The 20,316-nt window shown below is 43.6% G+C and overlaps 1 pseudogene; it reads right to left on the bottom strand.

The window, feature by feature from the left end:
* LOC123450437 overlaps window positions 1–11,533 on the bottom strand; it is a 77,591-nt pseudogene extending 66,058 nt beyond the window's left edge.
* Between the last annotated feature and the right edge of the window lie 8,783 nt (window positions 11,534–20,316).

Raw genomic sequence — 20,316 nt, 5'->3', positions numbered from 1 at the left:
ACACTAGAGTCATGCCATTGAAGTGTGTTGTGATGTATTTGACACATAGCACTTGATTTCTCGTTTCGTTGTTTCCCGTTAATCCGTAGCTCCGTTTGTAAGGTTCTTTATATGATTTTGCATTGTTTTCGCGTGACGCATCTGTTCATATCATCCTCATGCATGTCAAGATATCTTAGAGTGCAGTTCTGTGCAGGAACTTGTATTTTCTTCTCATGCTTGTGCTAGTGAGTATAATAGAGATGCATGTTCATATTCATCTCATGCATCATGTGCTTGTTGCATCTTGAGGTGTTGTTGTTCATTGGATGCTATTTTTATGTTGGGTAGCACCGGGATCGGAGAACGAGTATGTGGATCTGGGAGAGTACGTGCAGGACGAACAAGAGCAGTTCCAAGCTGAGGACATCACAGGCAAGATGATATGACCTTGATTACATCTCTAGACTTATTATGCTAGATTGCGTTTCTTCGTCATATGCTCGCTGCCTACCACTGAAATAATTGCCTCCTGATATTGCCATGAAACCGAAACACTTATCCCTTCCTAGCAAATCTTGAATGGCTAAGTAGGCTTGCTCAGGTACTAATGTTAGTGTTGCTAGTTGCCGGTGCTTTGTCTCATGTGATAACATGAGCTTGATATCATTATGTTAAATCTGTTATTTAATTAATGCACCTATATACTTGGTAAATAACGTAAGGCCTAGCCTTTTGTCGGGTGATTTGTTCCGTTATGGCCGCCATAGTTACCGGCTACCGGTGTTTGGTTCCATAATGATCGCTCCTAACATGTTCGGGGTTGTTATGGGGACCCCCTCGATAAATCGCGTAGTGCTAAGACTTGTCCGGCAGGACCCGACATTGGTGTTAATTTTCTAATCACTTAATAATAATCTGCATAGGGAATAGCTATCCCGAGGAATTTAATCAACAACCCGGGCCTGTGCTCCTCATGAGTGTTGGTCCAAATTGAGCAGACTATGGAGCCACCACAGGGCAACCTGAGGTTTGGTACACCTGTAGTGTGACTCATCCGTCGTGTCCTGAGACTGAGATACACGGGTCTTATCAGGGTCGTCGACACGACGGGAGGTCCTGCTAGTCTTGTCTTACCTTAGCGATATATCTTGCGTATAGGAATCACGGTGAAGCTTTGGTTCTCCCCAAAGTTGAGGTTTTCCTCTAAGGAATCCGACGAGATCACGAGATTCGTGATAGAGGATTACTTTGCGGCCCGTGATCGTTTGTGATGGACTAGTTGGAGCACTCCTGCAGGGTTTAATCTTTCGGAAATCCGTGCTCGCGGTTATGTGGCAACTTGGAATATTTGTTAACATCCGGTTATAGATAACTTAAACATAACTCTAATAAAATTGCCAACTGTGTGCGTAACCGTGACTGTCTCCTTCGAAGACCTCTCTTTGATCGAGAACACGGTGGGGTTATGATTGACGTAAGTAGGTGTTCAGGATCACTTAGTGATCAGCTAATCAACGACCGCTAGAATAGACCACCTTCAATACATGTTCTACGTAAGTTAGCCACCATATAAGCTTAGGATGCTGCAACCTAAATACTCCACCTTCCTTACCTAATAACTTGAGTAGTTCTCGCACCGAGGTCATAGATTGCTGAGTCCCCGTGGCTCCCAGATTCCTTCAAAACACCAATAGGTTCAGGTACCCCCGAGAAAGGTGATCCCGACGGCACGCAACTGGTGTGGCAGTACGATGAGGAGAACGACCGCCTGTACGTGAACTATCCAGAAGACTGAGGCGTGGTCGTGATCGTGGGCAAGCGTGCAGGGTAGCATAGTCATTTCTCATGTTTTGTAGTCCGTAGCAGAACTACCTTGTTTGCATGCGTGATGTAACTCTGATATATTTATGAGATGGAAGTTGAATCCCTTATTGTCATTTTACTATTATTATGTATGTGCTATGTTACCGTGCTTGCGAAATGCTTAGATGCGCTTCTTTCCAATTCGGGGCCTCGTTCTCTAAATCGGAAAGGACCGCATCTTAGTCGTTACAACCCTGGACGAACACGAGGCACACCAGGCTCCATTCCGTGGAAGGTTGGGTTTCCCGACGCAGGTGATTACAGAAGCCGGGAGAGAAATAGGAAAGCGGAGCTGAGCAGCATGCAGAAGATCCAAGCAAGACTACAAAAGCTTGAGGAACTTTAGAGCCAGCGAGCTGCCAGACAACCATCTCAGCGGCTCGAAGCTACCCCAGAAGGTACCCCACCATCTCAGCGGAGAAGCAGCATGGCTTCCACGGAGCCCGTTCAGCATGACTTCACGGCTCCTAGCTACCCCGTGGATACTATCACGGAGGTTCAACATTGCGAGCTTATGATGAAATGTCGGAACGTCACTTTCAAGGTGGCTGTCGGTTTTGTTGCACCTCCTCAACCCAACAGAACTTTTCACTGCCTTTCGATTCCACATGGCTATGCTGTTGTGATGGTGGATCCAGCTATGGAGCTTGACCACCCTATAGGTGAAGGGGAGAATCAGCTGGTTCATGCTTTGAGGAGTACATGTCTATGGCAGAAGGAGTTCATCAATCTTCCAAACTGGAAGCCTCCTCCGACGATGACGACGAGTCAGGGCACTCCGTCTCCTCCCCCTCCCTCTCCTCCTCCGACGAGTGATCAAGGCACTCATCCTCCTTCTCCGGCTCCTCCAACGCGTGAGGGCACTTCGCCTCCTCCTTCACCTACTCCGGCGCGTTAGAGCAGTCCGCCTCCTCCTTCGCCTCGTCGGCAACGTCGGAAGACAAACACCGCCACTCTGGCTCTCCGACGCGTCAGAGCAGTCCGCCTCCTTCTCTCAAGCGGAAGAGAGACGCATCCTTCTCTCCGGCGGCTAGCAGTACAAGCAGAGGCGGGAGGCAATTGAGATACGATCCATCTTTCAAGCCTCTGGAAAAGTTACCATATGAGAGGACCAAGCAGGAAAACGAGGACATATGTCGTGCCGAATTGAGGGACCATTTTGCAAAGAAAACTCCACCTCAGAAGGAGAATCTAGATCCGGTGAAAGTGGAGCGCACTATCAATCATTTGAAGCGACCACCACCGCCTCCGCCGGATTCCAACTATGACCGCATTCTTAAAAAGACATATGCACAAGTGCGGCGGTCGAGAACTACTTCCAGTGGTGCAAGGTACTTAGCAGAATTAAGAAGTGGGAAAACAATCACCCAACTCGGCTCAGATGAGAAGCAATTGTGCACCCCACTCAAGGTGTCTAGCGATATCGTCGTCGCTAATCATCCAGGCCCCGGTACCAATCCTGATGATGATTTGGGGGATGATGTAATTTTTGAAACGACCGAGGTAACAAAAGAACAATATAAATACGTGCACGGGGAAGCCTCTCGTCAAACCTGGTCATCCTCCTCTAACAACATTGATGCATGAATTGCATGAGTGGTACATGAAAACCTGTATGGAGTCTAGGAAAGACGCTATGTATGTGGCAGAGAAACCAGAGCACGGATTCATTGGACTTCCCGTGATTCCTATGCAATTTGAGGAGTTATTTCAGTTATACAATCAACTGGCCCTCGACAAACAACTCATGACTTCCTACTGTCTGTAAGTATTACTTCTATAGTTAAGTCTCTAGCTCAGCTTATTCATTGCATGTATATATAATTAACCTCACTATATATATTATGCAGATTGAAGATCGTCGAATTAAAAAAAACAGAAATCTTCGACGTTGGGTTCATTATCCCAGATGTCATAAATGAATTGACGGTACGAAACTCAATCAAAGAGACGGAGGAGAACTTGCTAAACTCGTTCCTTATACATCAAAACAAAAGGGAAATAATATTTTCTTAAAACTTCAAGTGAGTGTTGTTGTCTGCTCTGTATACTCGGCTTCGCTTACTCGAGGTTAAGTAATGTAATTGATGAGTTATATATGCGTGCACATATACCGCTTTATTCTGCTATCCATTGACGTTGGCAGTGCATTTGTAACTGTCTTAGACTTGAGACGTAAAGCCGAAGAGGATTATGCGGACATGACTGCAATGCTCAAGAAGTAAGTTTAGTCAATACCGGGACCATATCGGCATGCAACTTTCGTTAATTTCCTGATATCAAGTAATCATTTTATTTGCCTGGCAGGGTTTGGAATAAGTTCGCCAATAAGGTTCCTGGTCTAAACAAAGAGTGCGATTTACGCACCCCAAAGTAAGTAGTACTAGCTAGTTCTGCGCATCTCTAATTGATTCAAATTTTCATCAATATATCATTATCGTGCTTGCTTATCAGTTTGATTGAACTCTATTCTCGTAAAGTGTACGTACCAGAAAGAAGGGACTGTTTTATGTGGATACAACGTATGCGAGTTCATTCGCCACTCGACCTCCGAGCGGGGCTTCTCTAAGGAACTACTTGAAGTACGTAAATACTATTCACAATTTTATTTTATATATTACCATCAAATGTGTTGAGTTTTATTCATATATATGCATGTATTGACCCTCTTTTTTAAATTAGATCTGGAAGATGCGTGATGAACTCCTACCATATGATCGCATACAAGCAATTCAAGAGGAATTGGCGGGATTCTTTCTTGACCAAGTAATACCTAAAGACGGAGAACACCATTCATATTTGTGATTGGATCTTAATTAGATGATGTTAGGGATTGTATAATATGTTATATTGTATATATGTAGTAGCATCGGATATATTTACGAAAACTTGTTGTTCGACCAAGCATGGAGAAACGCCCTAAATTAACCCTCAAAAACCCCCTAAATTAACCCTCCAAAACCCCCTAAATTAACCCTCCAAAACCCCCCACCCCACCCCCTCAAGAAAAAAACACCAGCTCCGCCAGATGCTGACGCGTGGATGCCATTTGGTCCCGGTTGGTGTGACCAACCGGGACTAAAGTTCCTCCTGCCTCGGCTCCCGTAGTGGCCACGTGGAGACCCTTTTGTCCCAGTTGGTAAGCAAATCGGGATTAAAGGTTTTGGGTTTTAGTCCCGGTTCTTTAGTCCCGGTTCCAGAACCGGGGCTAACAGGCCTCTGGAACCGGGACAAATGGGCCATTTTCTACTAGTGTACGGATGGAAACGATAGCTAGCCCGATCACGCGCGAGTTCATTTTCTGCAGCGTGTGTGACTGGAGGGCCAATCTCCAACGATTTCTGGATCAGGTGGGAACGCCCCCTTATCGCCCACACTCACTAGGTGATAGCTCAAAATGCCATCGCGGCAAGAGGTTAAAAACCGTCTGTATAGCACGTCGCTGCACGAGTGATGCTAGGGAAGAAATTGAGCAAGAAATTCAACAATACCTTCAGTACTGCCGCCCTTGCTTGATATCTCAAATTTGGTGGCTTAGATTGTGTACTATTGTCATGTTCACAAGCTTTCTGGCCTTGGCCGCGCGGTCGGTAGGGGCGAGGATGGATGGAAGAAGGCGGTGGTTGTCCATGGCATGAGTACGAACTCCGATCGCTCCGCCGCGTCGAATCTATGCGGGCTCCCTCACTCCGGCATTTCTCACTCGCCCGCACAGTCGGTAGGTGGTGGTGGTGGAGGTGGGAGGAGGGGCAAGTTCCGTTGGCGAAGGCGAGGGAAGGGGCGGGTTCTCACATTGCAGGTGAGCGGAGGGGTGGGTTTTGGCGGCAGAGGGGGTCGGATCCGGCAGTGAAGCCGGGGAAGGGGGAGGGGTGAATCAGGAAGGGATCGGGATCAGATTCTCGGTGGCCAATTTTTTTGGCATGTGGTCGTGGCACCTCGTCACTCCGAGGCTTGGAGTTTGGGAGGAAACGTGTCAGGCCCTTATAGGACAGTTGCGATTAGAATAACTATTCTAATCCTGGGATTACAATAGTGTCACCCTATATATAAACAGTCATATATATATATATATAGATATATGTATATACATATATATATATACATATATATATATATAGGAAGAGAGAGAGACATACACACACATACATACATATATTCTGATCCTCGGATGGCAATAACTACTGTGATCCAAGCTGACTCGTCCCACCAGTAGCACTTGAACTTTCCCGATTGCTAGGTCGAACTTTCATAAAAAGTTTCCACATTGGGCTTGCGATATACCGTTTGAAAGTTATGGACACCCTCGTAACAGCCTAGGTTAAAGTATTGTAAAAATGTTCATGTTTTTAGAGTAGTTTTGAAAACCGTTTTTGTTCAAAAAAAAGGTGAATCGTATTTTCGATCCTATTTTTAAACCGTTTGTCGGAATGAGGCAAATGAGATGTGTTGGATACCTGCTACAAATCCACTCATTTCATAGTTGAAAGTTTTTTCAAATTCCCTACAATAAAAGAGGAATTTATAAAACGACAGAATTTCTAAAACCGAATAGTCGGGTTCGTATTTCGAGTTTAGTTTTAAAATGGGTAGTCCGATCGACACAAGTGGTATGGCGTTGGTAAGATTATGAAAATGCGTAGTCTCTCATACAAAAAGTTACTTCCAACTATGAACGGCTCAAATGTAATTTATAAAAGGGTAAAAGTTGCACCAAGTTCTTATTTTCACGTTAATTTCTTAATGGTTTCTCGGAATGGAGTAAATGATATGGCATTGGAAATCTTGAACAAATTCAAAATTTTGATATGTAGATTGTGTTTTCTAATTCCTTACGGTTTCAAGTCAGTTTAAAAAATGGCTAAAAACGTTTTTTGGCCATAGTTTTTACAAACTTTATCGAGATGGGGCAAATAATATACCGTTGAAAAGCTATGGAAAATTCTAAACTTCTTCATGTAGATAGTTTTCTATGAGTCCTGGTCATTTTTAAGAAATCTTGAAAACAATGAGATCATCCATTTTGTCTATAGCGTGAAAATGCACCGCGTGAAGAACATGAACTTCTCGGCTTGTCTCCATGAACTAACTCTGTTTTTCACGTGTTGTTTTCTACTCGTAGCTGACCATCCACTCTCCGGAATTGAGCAAATAATATATCAGTGGAAAGCTGGTGTAAAAATGTAACTTCTCCGTTTTGATCATTTTTTCATACTCACGATAGTTTAAAAGATTTTCATGTGAAATTCACGGAGTGTAGTAATTTACCTTCCCCTAGTGCTAGGTTGAACTTCCGCTATTATTTTTCCAAATGGGTCCTACGATATACCTTTGGAAAGCTATGGACACCTTGGTTACAACCTAGGTTGAATTTTTGTCAAAACATTCAGGGTTTAAGAGAAGTTTTGAAAACCGTTTTTTTTTCATACAAAAAAACATGAATCGTATTTTTATGTTATTTCTAAACTGTTTATTGGAATAGGGCAAATGATGTGGCATTGGATAGCTGCTGAAAATCCTCTCATTTCACACGTTGAAACTTTTCCCACCAAATTCCCTATGGTTAAAGAGGATTTCAAAATGGCGGAATTTGTGAAATCGAACAATCGGGTTCGTATTTCTGGGTTAATTTGAAAACAGTTAGTCCAATTGATGCAAATGATATGACATTGGAAAGCTTATGAAAATACGCATCATTTCATATAAAAGTTTTCTCCAACTTTGAACGGTTTAAAATTAATTTAGAAAACGGCTGAAGTACCACTAAGTTAGTATTGTCGTGTTATTTTCTTGATAGTATGTTGGAATGCAGCAAATGATATGGCCTTGAAAAGCTTGAACAAACGTGAAACTTCTATATGTAGATTTCTTTTCCAATTCCTTACGGTTTTAAGTCAGTTTTAAAAATGGCTAAAAACATTTTTTGGACGTAGTTTTTACAAACTTTATCAGAATGGGGGAAATAATATACCATTGAAAATCTACGGAAAATGCGAAACTTTTTCATGTAGATTGTTTTCTCTAATTCCTAGTCATTTTCAAGCAGTTTTGAAAACAACGAAATCATGCGTTGTGTCTTTTTGGGGAAACAAAATCTTTGAAAATGCACCACGTGGAAAACTTGAACTTCTTGTCATGTCTACATAAACTTCTCTCTGTTATTCACGTGTTGTTTTTTTGCTCGTACCACTCCATACGCTGACCGGAATTGAGCAAGTCATATACCGACGAAAAGCCGCTCTAAACATGCAACTTTTCTGTGTTGATCCTTTTTTCATTTATTTCCATTTGTAATTTCTCACCCGTTCGTCGGCGTTACACAAATGATACTTCTTTTGTAGAAACCTCTCATGATACTTTTTTTAACTTTGTTCGACCGAGGAGTTAAACTTATAGCATCAAAACAATTGGACCTTATCTTTTTACTCATGTTTCTCATATTAAACACACAACATCAAATTTTAGCAAATGATACCAATAGAAAATTATTGGAAAGCATTTTTATTTTAAAAAATCATGACGGGTTAAGAGTGTCTTTTAAACACACTAAAACTTATAAGCCTTTTTTATTTGAATTTGTTCAGTTTATTCTTTAGTAACGTGAAAAAAATCTAAGTTTTCTACATACGTCAAACTTCTCTATTATTTTAATTTAAACTTCTTAGCTAGATGATACACACATGAGGCGCTGCACATATGGTATTTGGTCTTTTGAAGTAAACAGGAAGTGCAGCCCATGTGAAGTGTCAAGGTTCTGCTATAGGCAGCGGTAGCCTATTCGCTGAGTATATCTGAACCCATAGCTACTGTCATTTTTTTTAGGAAAACAAGATCTTTATTCATTATATACAATCAAAACATCGTTTAAAAGAATCGATACAACTTCATCTGGTGGTTCATCAAACCAGTCAGAAGCCCTAGAAAATTTAGCTAATCTAGCAAATTCATGAGCTACTTTATTAGCCTCTCTATTATAATGTTCGAATCTACTAGCAACAAAATCACAAGCAAAATGGAAACAATCATCAAAAATTGCCGCCGCCGCTCCCGTAGATCGTCCTCCTTCCTTCATTGTCTCAATAACCTCCATATTGTCCAAGTTGATAATAAGACGATTACATCCCACCTTTTGCGCTAGAGTTAGACCAAATCTGAGAGCCATTGCTTCAGCCATCAATACATCCGAGCAGTGGTCAATCTTGCTATTATCCCCTGCAATGAAATTTCCTTTGCCATGACGAAGAACCGCCCCCCATCGTACCCCGTAACAGATCATGATCAAAAGAAGCATCTACGTTAAGTTTTACAAAACCCCTAGGTGGATGGGACCGTCCCTCTTTTCTAATGGATGCCTTTGGGGATGATGCATTGACAAAATTTGTTGTTAGAGCCAATATACCCATAGATATCATATGCACATCCTGAGTATTCTCGTTATGCACCAGTTTTCGCCTTTCCCACCATAAATACCATGCAGAAATTGCTATCATTTCACGAACGTTATGGCGTCCCATAATCCTCAATTCTTGGTCAGGTAAAAGCAGTAAATATTCCAATACCGCCTCACCAGCCCTATCAATCTCACAAGCTTGCTCAATAATATCATCCAGTCCTAATCTCTTCGAGACTTCCTGTGCTTTAGAGCACTGAAATAGCAAATGCTTAGTATCTTCAAGACCCTCAGAACACTGAGGACAGATTGATGAAACTTTCATATGCCTATCTGCAAGCATAGCACGACAAGGAAGAGTGCCGTGTAGTGTACGCCAGATGAAAATCTTAACCTTTGTCGGGCAAGATAATTTCCAGATCTTTTCCCAAGTAGGATTTACCGTTGAACGACCCATCCCATTGGCATGTCTTAACTTACCTTCATGTTGATGGTTCCATTCTAACAAATATGCAGATTTAACTGAGAACATACCATTCTTCGTATAGCTCCACGCAATAAAGTCTGGCATATCATTTAGTGGCAATGGAATTGAGAGAATTCTCTGCGCATCAATAGGCCAGAATGTGTGTGTAATAAGGTCTTTGTCCCAACTATTTGTAATAGGGTCAATTAGGTCAACCACTTTAGAGAGCAGGATTCTACCCTTTGGTGTTACTACTTTCCTATTAACACAACTCGGGATCCAAGCGTCATGCCAGATTCTTATACTTTGTCCATTCCCCACACGCCAGATATAACCATTTTTTAGAGTATTCACCCCGGCTATAATACTCTGCCACGTAAAGGAAGACCCTTTCCTTAATTTAGTATTCATGAGGTCACCATCAGGATAATATTTGGCCCTTAGGATAGTAACACATAAAGAATCAGGGCTGTCAAGGAGACGCCACGCCTGTTTCGCGAGCATTGCTAAGTTAAAATAGTGAATATCACGAAAACCCATTCCTCCTTCATCTTTCGGAACACACATCTTCCACCAGGCCATCCAATGCATCCTTCTCTGGTTTTCCTCGTCTCCTCACCAGAAATGCACTATCGCGTCAATAACTCCTTTACATTTTTTTAGGAATTTTAAAGACCGACATTGCATAAGTGGGTATGGCTTGGACAACAGCTTTGAGCAGGATCTCCTTTCCTGCAACAGAGAGAAGTTTTTCCTTCCAACCACTAATTCTTTTAATAATTCTCTCGTCCAGAAATTGGAAACATTCTGTTTTGTCTAATCCCACATGTGATGGCAATCCCACATATTTTAATTTAGGGCCTCAGTCCAGATATTCAGAGTCGTACACACTTGTACTCTCACTTCCACCTTCGTATTAGGACTAAAGAAGATGCTAGATTTATCTGCGCTAACCAATTGTCCTGAAGCCGCACAGTATGAATCTAGTACAGTTTTGACAGCTATCGCACTCTCATTATTGGCCTTCATAAGAATCAACAAATCATCTGCAAAGAGTAGCTTTGTGACGGATGGGGCATCTCTACATACTTTCACTCCCACTATATGTTCACTTTCCTCAACGTGTGTAAGTAATGCATTCAAACCTTCAGTGCATAACAGGAACACATAAGGTGACAACGGACCCCCCTGCCTCAAACCCCTTGTCGGTGTAAAGCTCTCACTCTCGTCCCCATTAATACATACATTATATTTGACAGTTGATACACATTGCATAATGAAGTTAACCCAGTTCTGATGGAAGCCTAACCTCAACATAATTCCCTTCAGAAAAGGCCATTCAACTCTGCATATGCTTTATGCATATCTAGCTTAATCGCACATAACCCTTCTTTGCCTTCTCTTCTGTTTTTAATTGTGTGAAAACATTCATAAGCCACTAGAATGTTATATGTTATCAGTCTACCACGCACAAAGGCACTCTGCGTAGGACTAATAATCTCAAGAAGAAGAGCCTTCAACCTTGACGCCACCATTTTGGCAATAATATTATAGACCACATTACAAAGACTGATTGGCCTAAAATGGGTCACCCTCTCAGGCGCGTTAACCATAGGAATCAGCACAATCGCCGTGTCATTCCATCCCTCTGGGATAGTGGATGTGTTAATAGCTTGCAAGATCTCTTGAACTAGGTCTTCTCCCAGCATGGGCCAAAATCTTTTGTAGAACATAGCATGGAGACCATCTGGTCCAGGAGCCTTTAAATCCCCAATATCGAATAGAGCCTTACGAACATCTTCCGCAGTATAAGGGGCCAAGAGAACGTTGTTCATGTCCGAAGATACTCTTCTGCGAACGAGAGATAAAATTTCTTGATCCGGATGCACAATCTCTGAGGTGAAAAGATTTGAAAAATAATCTGTAATGTGAATCTTCAGTTTGCCCTCTCTCCTCCAAATTCTAGAATCATCCAGAAGTTGCTTGATATTATTTCTTTTTTTCCAGACCGTTGCGGCGTTGTGGAAAAAGGAGATGTTACGGTCCCCATGCTGTTAGGGCATATTTCTCCTAAGTGGTTTTAGTGATATATGACAACTGTTGTGCGGACTAATCTTGTGTCCTGAGCATTTCAGAATATTCTCCTCTAGGCACAAGATGACGCGACGCCTCTCGGAGGATCTCGAAGACGGATTTTCTTCTACATTTCTCTTCCTAGTTTGAGTCATAGGAAAGTCTTCTTACCAACAGGGGGTCCGCGCCGGAAAGGTTTGGGTGGAATCCTCACGCACACACCTCATGCACCCACCCATATTTTAGCTTCAATGGAGCACCATTGTGTTTCCTTGCCTATGTGAAAAAGGGTAAGCGGTAGTACCGCTGTACCGGCGGTAGTACCGCTCGCACAGCGGTAGTACCGCTCTCAGAGCGGTAGTAAACTTTTACTACCACTCCAGGAGCGGTACTACCGTCCCAGGTGTGGTAGTAAACTTTTACTACCGCTCCAGGAGCGGTACTACCGCCTGAAGAACGGTAGTAGTTTTTTACTACCACTCCAAGGGCGGTACTATCGCCCTCAGTGCGGTAGTATTATTTTACTACCGCACCGACTGGCCTTTTCTTGCATACTTTCCCACGGAGGGGGTGGCACGGTAGTACCCCCCCGGTACTACCGTGGTTGGTAAGGAGCTGAGCGGTAGTATCGCTCCAAGGAGCGGTAGTACCGCTCTTGGAAGCGGTAGTACCGCTCGAGGAGCGGTTGTACCGCTCGTGCATTTATGTGGTAGGTGGGTAACGGTTGGATCTGCCCCACCTACTATATAAAGGCATCTCCTTCTTCCTTGAGCCTATCTTTAACCTCTCTAAGCTCCATTGTTGCTCCACAAACTCATTTTAGCCCGATCTCTCTCCCTAGCCAATCAACCTTGTTGATTTTCTAGGGATTTCTTGAGAAGGCCTTGATCCACACTTCCACCAAAGGATATTTGATTCCCCCTACTAATCCCTTGCGGATCTTGTTACTCTTGGGTTATTGAGCACCCTAGACGGTTGAGGTCACCTCGGAGCCACATTCCATTATGGTGAAGCTCCGTTGTCTTGTTGGGAGCCTCCAAGCTTTGTGTGGAGATTGCCCCAACCTTGTTTGTAAAGGTTTGGTCGCCGCCTTCAAGAGCAACTATAGTGGAATCACGGTACCTTGCATTGTGCGAGGGCGTGAGGTGAATACGGTGGCCCTAGTGGCTTATTGGGGAGCGTTATGCCTCCACACTGCTCCAACGGAGACGTACTTCCTGTCAAAGAGAAGGAACTTCGGTAACACATTCTCGTCTTCATCGGTTCCACTTGTGGTTATCTCTTACCTTTACTTTGTATTTGTTGGTGTTGTAGAGTATCTCCCACGTGCTTCGTTACTCGTTGCTAAGTAGCATCATATATGTTGTCCTCCTAGTGCCATGTTAGTAAATCTTTATGATTGCTACTCCGTATTTATTTAGAAAAGCTAAAAATTGGTAGTTTCCTATTCACCCCCCCTCTAGTCAACCATATCGATCCTTTCAATTGGTATCAGAGCCACGTCTCTTTGTTAAGGGTTTCACCACCCGAAGAGTATGGAAGGCGAAGAGGGAGTTCCCCATGGGCAACCCGAGGCCATGGAATTGACTTCGGTCACAAGGGACGACTTGAATACGGCTATGGCCGCCCTCAAGACGTCCTTGACGAACGAAGTCAAGACCATGCTTAAAGAGTTAATTGAGGGAATTAAAAGTCCACCCGAATCGACGTTAGTGGTTAAACCCACCATCACCGATTCGGAGGCCAATTCCTCTAAGGAAGCGGCTAAAGGTACGCGACCTTCCTCATCTCTCAAAAAGGATGGGACTCGAACCTATGCCTCAGTTCCACATCCCATGGTCTATGGAGGACCTGTTCCCACACCGTGTCTTAATCCTGTTGGTCCTCCTCCTAAGCTTGTTAAGGGTGATTTTGCTAACTGGGTGTTTTCTATTAAGTCTCATTTGAATCACAGCTCAACAAACTTATGGAGAATCATCGAGCAAGGCTACTATCCTCATGACCCAAGCAACCTCACTCCAAGAGAAGAAGCGGACAATCAATATAATCACTCCGCATTGTTTATTCTACAGTCCGCAGTACCGCCTAAAGATCATCCTCACTTGCGCCCCTTCTCTCTAGCAAAGGACTGTTGGGAGCACATTATGGTGCTATACAAGGGAAGCTCTAGCATTCAACAGTCAAACTATGAAGTGGTACTTGATAAGGCTGATGAGTTTGTAATGAAGGAAGATGAGGACCCTCGTGATCTCTATCGGAGGGTGACTGCTATTGCTGTTGCTCTCAAGGATCATGGGAGCAAGGATGTGGATGACACATGGGTCAAGCGCAAGTTTCTTAAGGCCATCATGCCTTTCAACAAAGCCATGTCATCAGTCATTCGCCAACGACTAGATTTCCACTCCTTGTCTTCCAGTGAGGTGTTGGATGAATTCATTGCAATGTCAATCATGAACGAGACCGCTGACAATCCACTTGCTCGAGTTCGGTCAAAGACAGCTTCACCTAACCTTGCTTTGAAGGCAAAGGCTGCTTCTGAAGAAGAGGAGGAGGATGAAGAAGAGGAGAGCTACCCTGAAGACACTAAGTATGATTATCACGAGCACATGGCTCTTGCGTCGAGGCAATTCTAGGGCAACAAGAGGAACTCAAGACCTAACTTCACCAAGAACAACTCAAGTGGGTCCAAACCCAAGCAACGAGTGAGGACATGCTATAACTGTGGTAATGTGAGCCATTTCGTGGCGGAATGTCCTTATGAGAAGAGGGAAGACAACGGAGGCAAGCTCATTCGTTCGGACAAAACAAAGTCATTCCCAAGCAAGAACAACTTTGTCAAGAAATCCCATCCAAAGGGTATGGTGGCACTTGAAGAGTACCCCTCCGATGATGATGATGATGATGATATGGTGGCAACTGCGATTGTCGCCATTGCCACTCCTTCTTCCAAGAAGGTGTCCCTCTTCAACGCCCCCAACGATAATCACATCGCCAAGTGCCTCATGCTAAAGGTATCACTCAGGTAACACCCAACATTAAGACCAACATCACTAGTGCTCCCTCATTGTTGAATTGTGTTGATGATAGTGATGTTGTGGAACTTAATGAGCATGATCTTGACAAATTTTTGTGTACTATCAAAGGAGAAACCAAGAGGCACTTTGTTGCCCTTTTGGAACAATTGGGTGAGGCTAATGACCTCATCGAGTCTCATGAGGAGACCATCTCCGAGATGCAAGGTCATAGTCGTGACTATGCCGATGAGATTGCTGAAATTTCTATTGCTCTAGAAACAGAGCGCACTCTTCGTTTGGCTCCTGAGGAGTCATACAACGATGATTGCGCTAAACTGCAAAAGAAACTAGATCATGCTACTGTTCTTACTCGTATGCTTAAGTCTGAAAAGGATGCTCTTGGGGTTGACCATGACAGACTCAAAATGGAGTTTGACACACTTGACAAGGCTCACAAGGTCTTGAAAGGTAGTCATTTCTCCCTGAAAGAGTCTCATTATCAACTTCAAGCAAAGCTTACCAAGGAAATCTCTACTTGTCCTCCTTTTGTTTTAATTGATAATGCTTGTACAACTAACCCTTGTTGTGAGCATGTACATCTTGTGGAGGAAAATGCCAAGTTGAAGGATAAACTTGAGAAGGGCCTTGTGTCATGCATCCAAGGCAAGAAGAGCCTGAACGACCTTTTGAGCAATCAAAAGGGTGTGGTAGGAAAGGAGGGGCTTGGACTTACATCTAAGTCTAAAAGAAAAATAAAGAACAGGAACAACAGATCCCCCACCTTCATGGACATCTTTGTCAATGAGGGTGAAGGGACTCAGGAGGTGAACAGGAACAAGGTGGAAAATGGGAGCATCAAGAAGGGCAAAACCATTCCTACCAACACGTCCGGCAAACTAAATCCTTCCTATGTTTTATGTCGTGCTGGTGATGGGCATGTTTATGCCAGATTTATTGGTTCTTACTATGAGTACATTGAATGTGCTATTTGGGTTCCTAAGACCCTTGTCTCTAACATTAAAGGACCCATTCAAAAATGGGTACCTAAAACCAAGCCTTGATCTATTGCAGGAGTTTGCTTCCGGAGGGGTGTCATGGTTGCTCCATAGTGGAGCAACAAATCATATGACCGGAAGCAAGGACTTAGTGGTGGATGTGCATCCTTCCCCATCTATGCCCACCCATGTCCAATTCGCCGATGCATCATCGTCAAAGGTATTGGGATTTGGTAAGGTGGTCATCTCTCAAGAGTTATCTATTGAGAAGGTCATGCTTGTTGAGTCCCTTGCTTATAATTTACTTTCGGTTCGTCAACTTGCAATTATGGGCTTCTCCACATTCTTTAATCTTGATACTATAGTCCTTTTGTGGAGCAAGACTCTTAAAGTAGCCTATGTTGGACATGTCGAAAATGGTCTCTATGTGGTGAACTTTTCAAAGCGACCCACTAAGACTGCGACATGTCTAATGGCTAAAGTTGATGTGGGTTGGCTTTGGCATCGCCGACTAGCTCATGTCAATATGAGATCTTTGCAAAGTCTCCTTAAAGGGGACCATATTCGTGGACTAACAAATGTGAGTTTTGCCAGAGATCGTGCTTGCAGTGCCTGCATTGAAGGAAAAATCCATGAAACTGCTCATCGTCCAACGACTCTCATTTACACTAAGAGACCGTTGGAGCTCCTTCATATGGATCTCTTCGGTCCCCCATCATTTGATAGTCTTGGGGGCAGAAAGTACTGCTTGGTGATTGTTGATGATTACTCAAGATACACTTGGGTATATTTCTTCAAGAGGAAGAGTGAGACTCAACAGACTGCTATCAACTTTGCTAGTGAAGCTCAACATCAACATGAAGCAAATATTTTGATGATCAGAAGTGACAACGGCATCGAGTTCAAGAACTACACCTTGGATGAGTTTTTAGGTGATGAGGGAATAAAACATCAATATTCAGCACCATATACCCCTCAAAAAAATGGTGTGGCGGAAAGGAAGAACCGGACACTGATGGACGCTGCAAGAACAATGATGGCGGAATTCAAATCTCCATATAACTTTTGGGCTGAAGCCATCAACACAGCATGTCATGTGTCCATTCAGCTCTATATCCACAAAGGCTTGAACAAGACCCCATATGAGATTCTCACGGGAAACAAACCCAATCTCAAGTACTTCCGGGTATTCGGGTGTAAGTGTTTCATTCTCAAGAAAGGTGCACGTTTAGCTAAATTTGATTCTAGAGCACATGAGGGCATCTTTGTTGGTTATGCTACAAACTCTCATGCTTACCGTGTCCTCAACAAGTCCACCGGACTCATTGAGGAGACGTGTAACGTGGAGTTTGATAAAAATAATGGCTCCCAAGTGGAGCAAAGTGGTCTTTGTGATGTAGGTGATGAAATTCCTCCTCAAGCCATAAGAAGAATGGGGATTGGTCAAATACTCTCCATTGAGGAACCCCTTGTGGCCGAAGGAGAAGGACAATACTCTACTCAAGTGGAGCCATCATCCTCACAAGTCCCACACGCTTCCGATGAACAAAGAGAAGACCCTCAACAAGTTGAACAAACTCAAGATCAAGACCAAGTGCCTAAAGATGGTGACGTGCCCAATGAAGTACAAGCACTCACCCAAGGTTCCGAACTGGCTCAAGATCAAGATCAAGTGCAACCACATGATCCAGACCAAATAGAAGCACAAGATCAAGATCAAGAGCAACCACAAGAACAAGGACAAACAAGTGAACCTGCTCAAGTCGAAGATCAAGTTGATCAGGATGTTGTCTCTCAATTCCCTTCTGCGGCGCCTAAAAGGGGTACTGGTGCCAAGGGAGGATCAAAACGCAAGGGCACGCAAAGCAATCAAGTCGATGTTCCCCAGTTATCCAATGAAGAACTCTTGGAGCGTCGCGCAGCCAAGATTGCGAACAAGCTGAGAGTCAAGTCACATCTTATGAAGAATGTACTTGGTAGTTTGAAAAATGGAGTATCCACTCGTCAACAAATTTGGAATTATTGTGAGCATCATGCGTTTGTTTCATATTGTGAACCTCAACAGGTACATGAAGCGCTCGATGATGAGGATTGGCTTATGGCCATGCATGAAGAACTCAACAATTTCGAGCGCAATCAAGTCTGGGATTTAGTGCCAAGGCCAAAGGAGGAACATAATGTCATCGGGACCAAGTGGATCTTCAAAAACAAGCAATATGCCAATGGGATTGTGATTCAAAACAAGGCAAGATTGGTGGCTCAAGGCTACTCCCAAGTCGAGGGTATCGACTACGGTGAAACCTTTACCCCTGTTGCTCTTTTAGAATCTATTCGCATGATGCTTGCATTTGCTTCTCATCAGAATTTCAAATTACAACAAATGGATGTGAAAAGTGCCTTTCTTAGTGGTCCTTTAAATGAGTTGGTATATGTCAAACAACCCCCGGGGTTCGAACATCCCAAGCTCCCCAATCATGTGTACAAACTTAATAAGGCACTCTATGCCTTAGACAAGCCCCACGTGCGTGGTATGAGTATCTTACTGAGTTGTTACAAGATCGTGGGTTTGAAATTGGGAAGATTGATCCCACTCTTTTTACTAATAGGGTCAAAGGGGATTTGTTCATATGCCAACTATATGTTGATGACATCATTTTTGGTTCTCCTAACGAATCTTTCAATGAAGAATTTGCTGCACTAATGACCGAGAAATTTGAGATGTCTATGATGGGTGAGTTGAAGTTCTTCCTCGGGTTCGAGATCAAACAAGGGTTAGAAGGGACTTTCATTAAACAAGCCAACTACACTCAAGACATGCTCAAGAGGTTTGAGCTAGAGGATGTCAAGCCGGTCAAGTTTCCCATGCCAACACGATGCAAGCTTGACAGTGATCCCAATGGTAAAGTAGTGGATCAAAAGGTATATCGCTCCATGATTGGATCCCTCCTTTATCTTTGTGCATCTAGACCAGATATCATGTTGAGTGTAGGGATTTGTGCACGGTTTCAATCCGCACCAAAGGAAAGTCATTACATGGATGTCAAACGAATCTTTCGATATTTGGCTCATACCCCAAACTTTGGTCTATGGTATCCCAATGGAGCAAACTTTAACCTAGTGGGCTATTCTGACTCAGATTGGGCAGGAGACTGTGTGGAGAGGAAGTCAACCTCTGGAGGATGCCAATTCCTTGGTCGTTCACTGGTAAGTTGGTCTTCAAAGAAGCAGAATTGTGTATCACTATCCTCCACCGAAGCTGAGTATGTAGCAGCTGCAAGTTGTTGTGCCTAGTTGCTATGGATGAGGCAAACTTTAAAGGACTACGGTGTCACTTGTGACAAAGTGCCTCTCCTATGTGACAATCAAAGTGCTATCAAGATTTCTCTCAATCCGGTTCAACACAGCAAGACCAAGCACATTGATATTCGCCATCACTTCATTCGTGAACATATCAAGCTAGGTGATATTGATATTCACTTCATCAACACTAAAGAGCAACTTGCAGATATTTTCACTAAGCCCCTAGATGAAGCAAGGTTCCGAGAGTTAAGGCATGAGCTAAATATCATTGATTCAAGTAATGTGGATTGAAACTAGGCACTTTGCACCTCACTCTACATTACATCTTGCTCTAGATGTAGGCATGGACATAGGGGGAGTGTTGTTCTCTCAATAAACTTTCCCTCCCCCCATTATGCATAAAACGATCAAGTCTTTCACTTTGGCCATCACCAAATGGCACTTGTGCTTCAAAGACGAGATATGGTCATGAACCCAAGGATAATTCTTCGCGGTGTCATGCCATTTGTCTCAAACATAGGTGGCCTAGGCCACCGCCCTCTCCCCTGGAGTCTCTGTGTTGTTTCTCTTTCTTTCGGTGTGTCTTTCTTGCTTCCGTGTTTTGTTTTCTCTTGGCTTGATCAAGTTTTTCCACCACCTAAGGAGTAGAGAGCTCTTGTTGTGGCCATTTTGTGACTTCAAGCACGGTACTACCGCCCCCAGCACGGTAGTAAATTTTTACTATCGCTGGGGGACCGGTACTACCGCTCACCATGCGGTACTACTGCCCCCAGCACGGTACTAATTTTTTACTACCGCTGTGGGCGCGGTACTACCGCATGTAGAGCGGTACTATCGCGATGACTGCGGTACTACCGCACCGCCTCGCCCAGGGGACTATTTAAAGGGCCGGGAGGCCTTTCTATTTTCCCCTCTGCCCCGAGTTCTTCCCTGTCTCTCTCTCTCTCCTCTCCTCAAAAACTGCCCTAAGGCATCGCCGGATCTCCCTATCCGGCCATCGTCCTCCGATTCCGACCAGTGGGACTCTTCCCCACGCGCCATGGACACCGGTACTGCCCCTCATCTGCAATTTTATGCTTTGTTCGTTGATTCAATCTAGGGTTAGGGCATATGGTCTCATGGCATCGTGATTGGGATTTAGTGGCAGCTTTTTGGGTAATATGATTCCTTGCATAGGTGATGTGTGTGCCTAGGCCTGCATAGGATCCAGATCTACGGTTTTCAATCTACTCCACA

The sequence above is a fragment of the Hordeum vulgare genome, chromosome 4H, assembly GCF_904849725.1.
Source record: "Hordeum vulgare subsp. vulgare chromosome 4H, MorexV3_pseudomolecules_assembly, whole genome shotgun sequence".
Classification (NCBI taxonomy): Eukaryota; Viridiplantae; Streptophyta; class Magnoliopsida; order Poales; family Poaceae; genus Hordeum; species Hordeum vulgare.
This window is presented reverse-complemented; position numbering and strand designations above follow the sequence as displayed.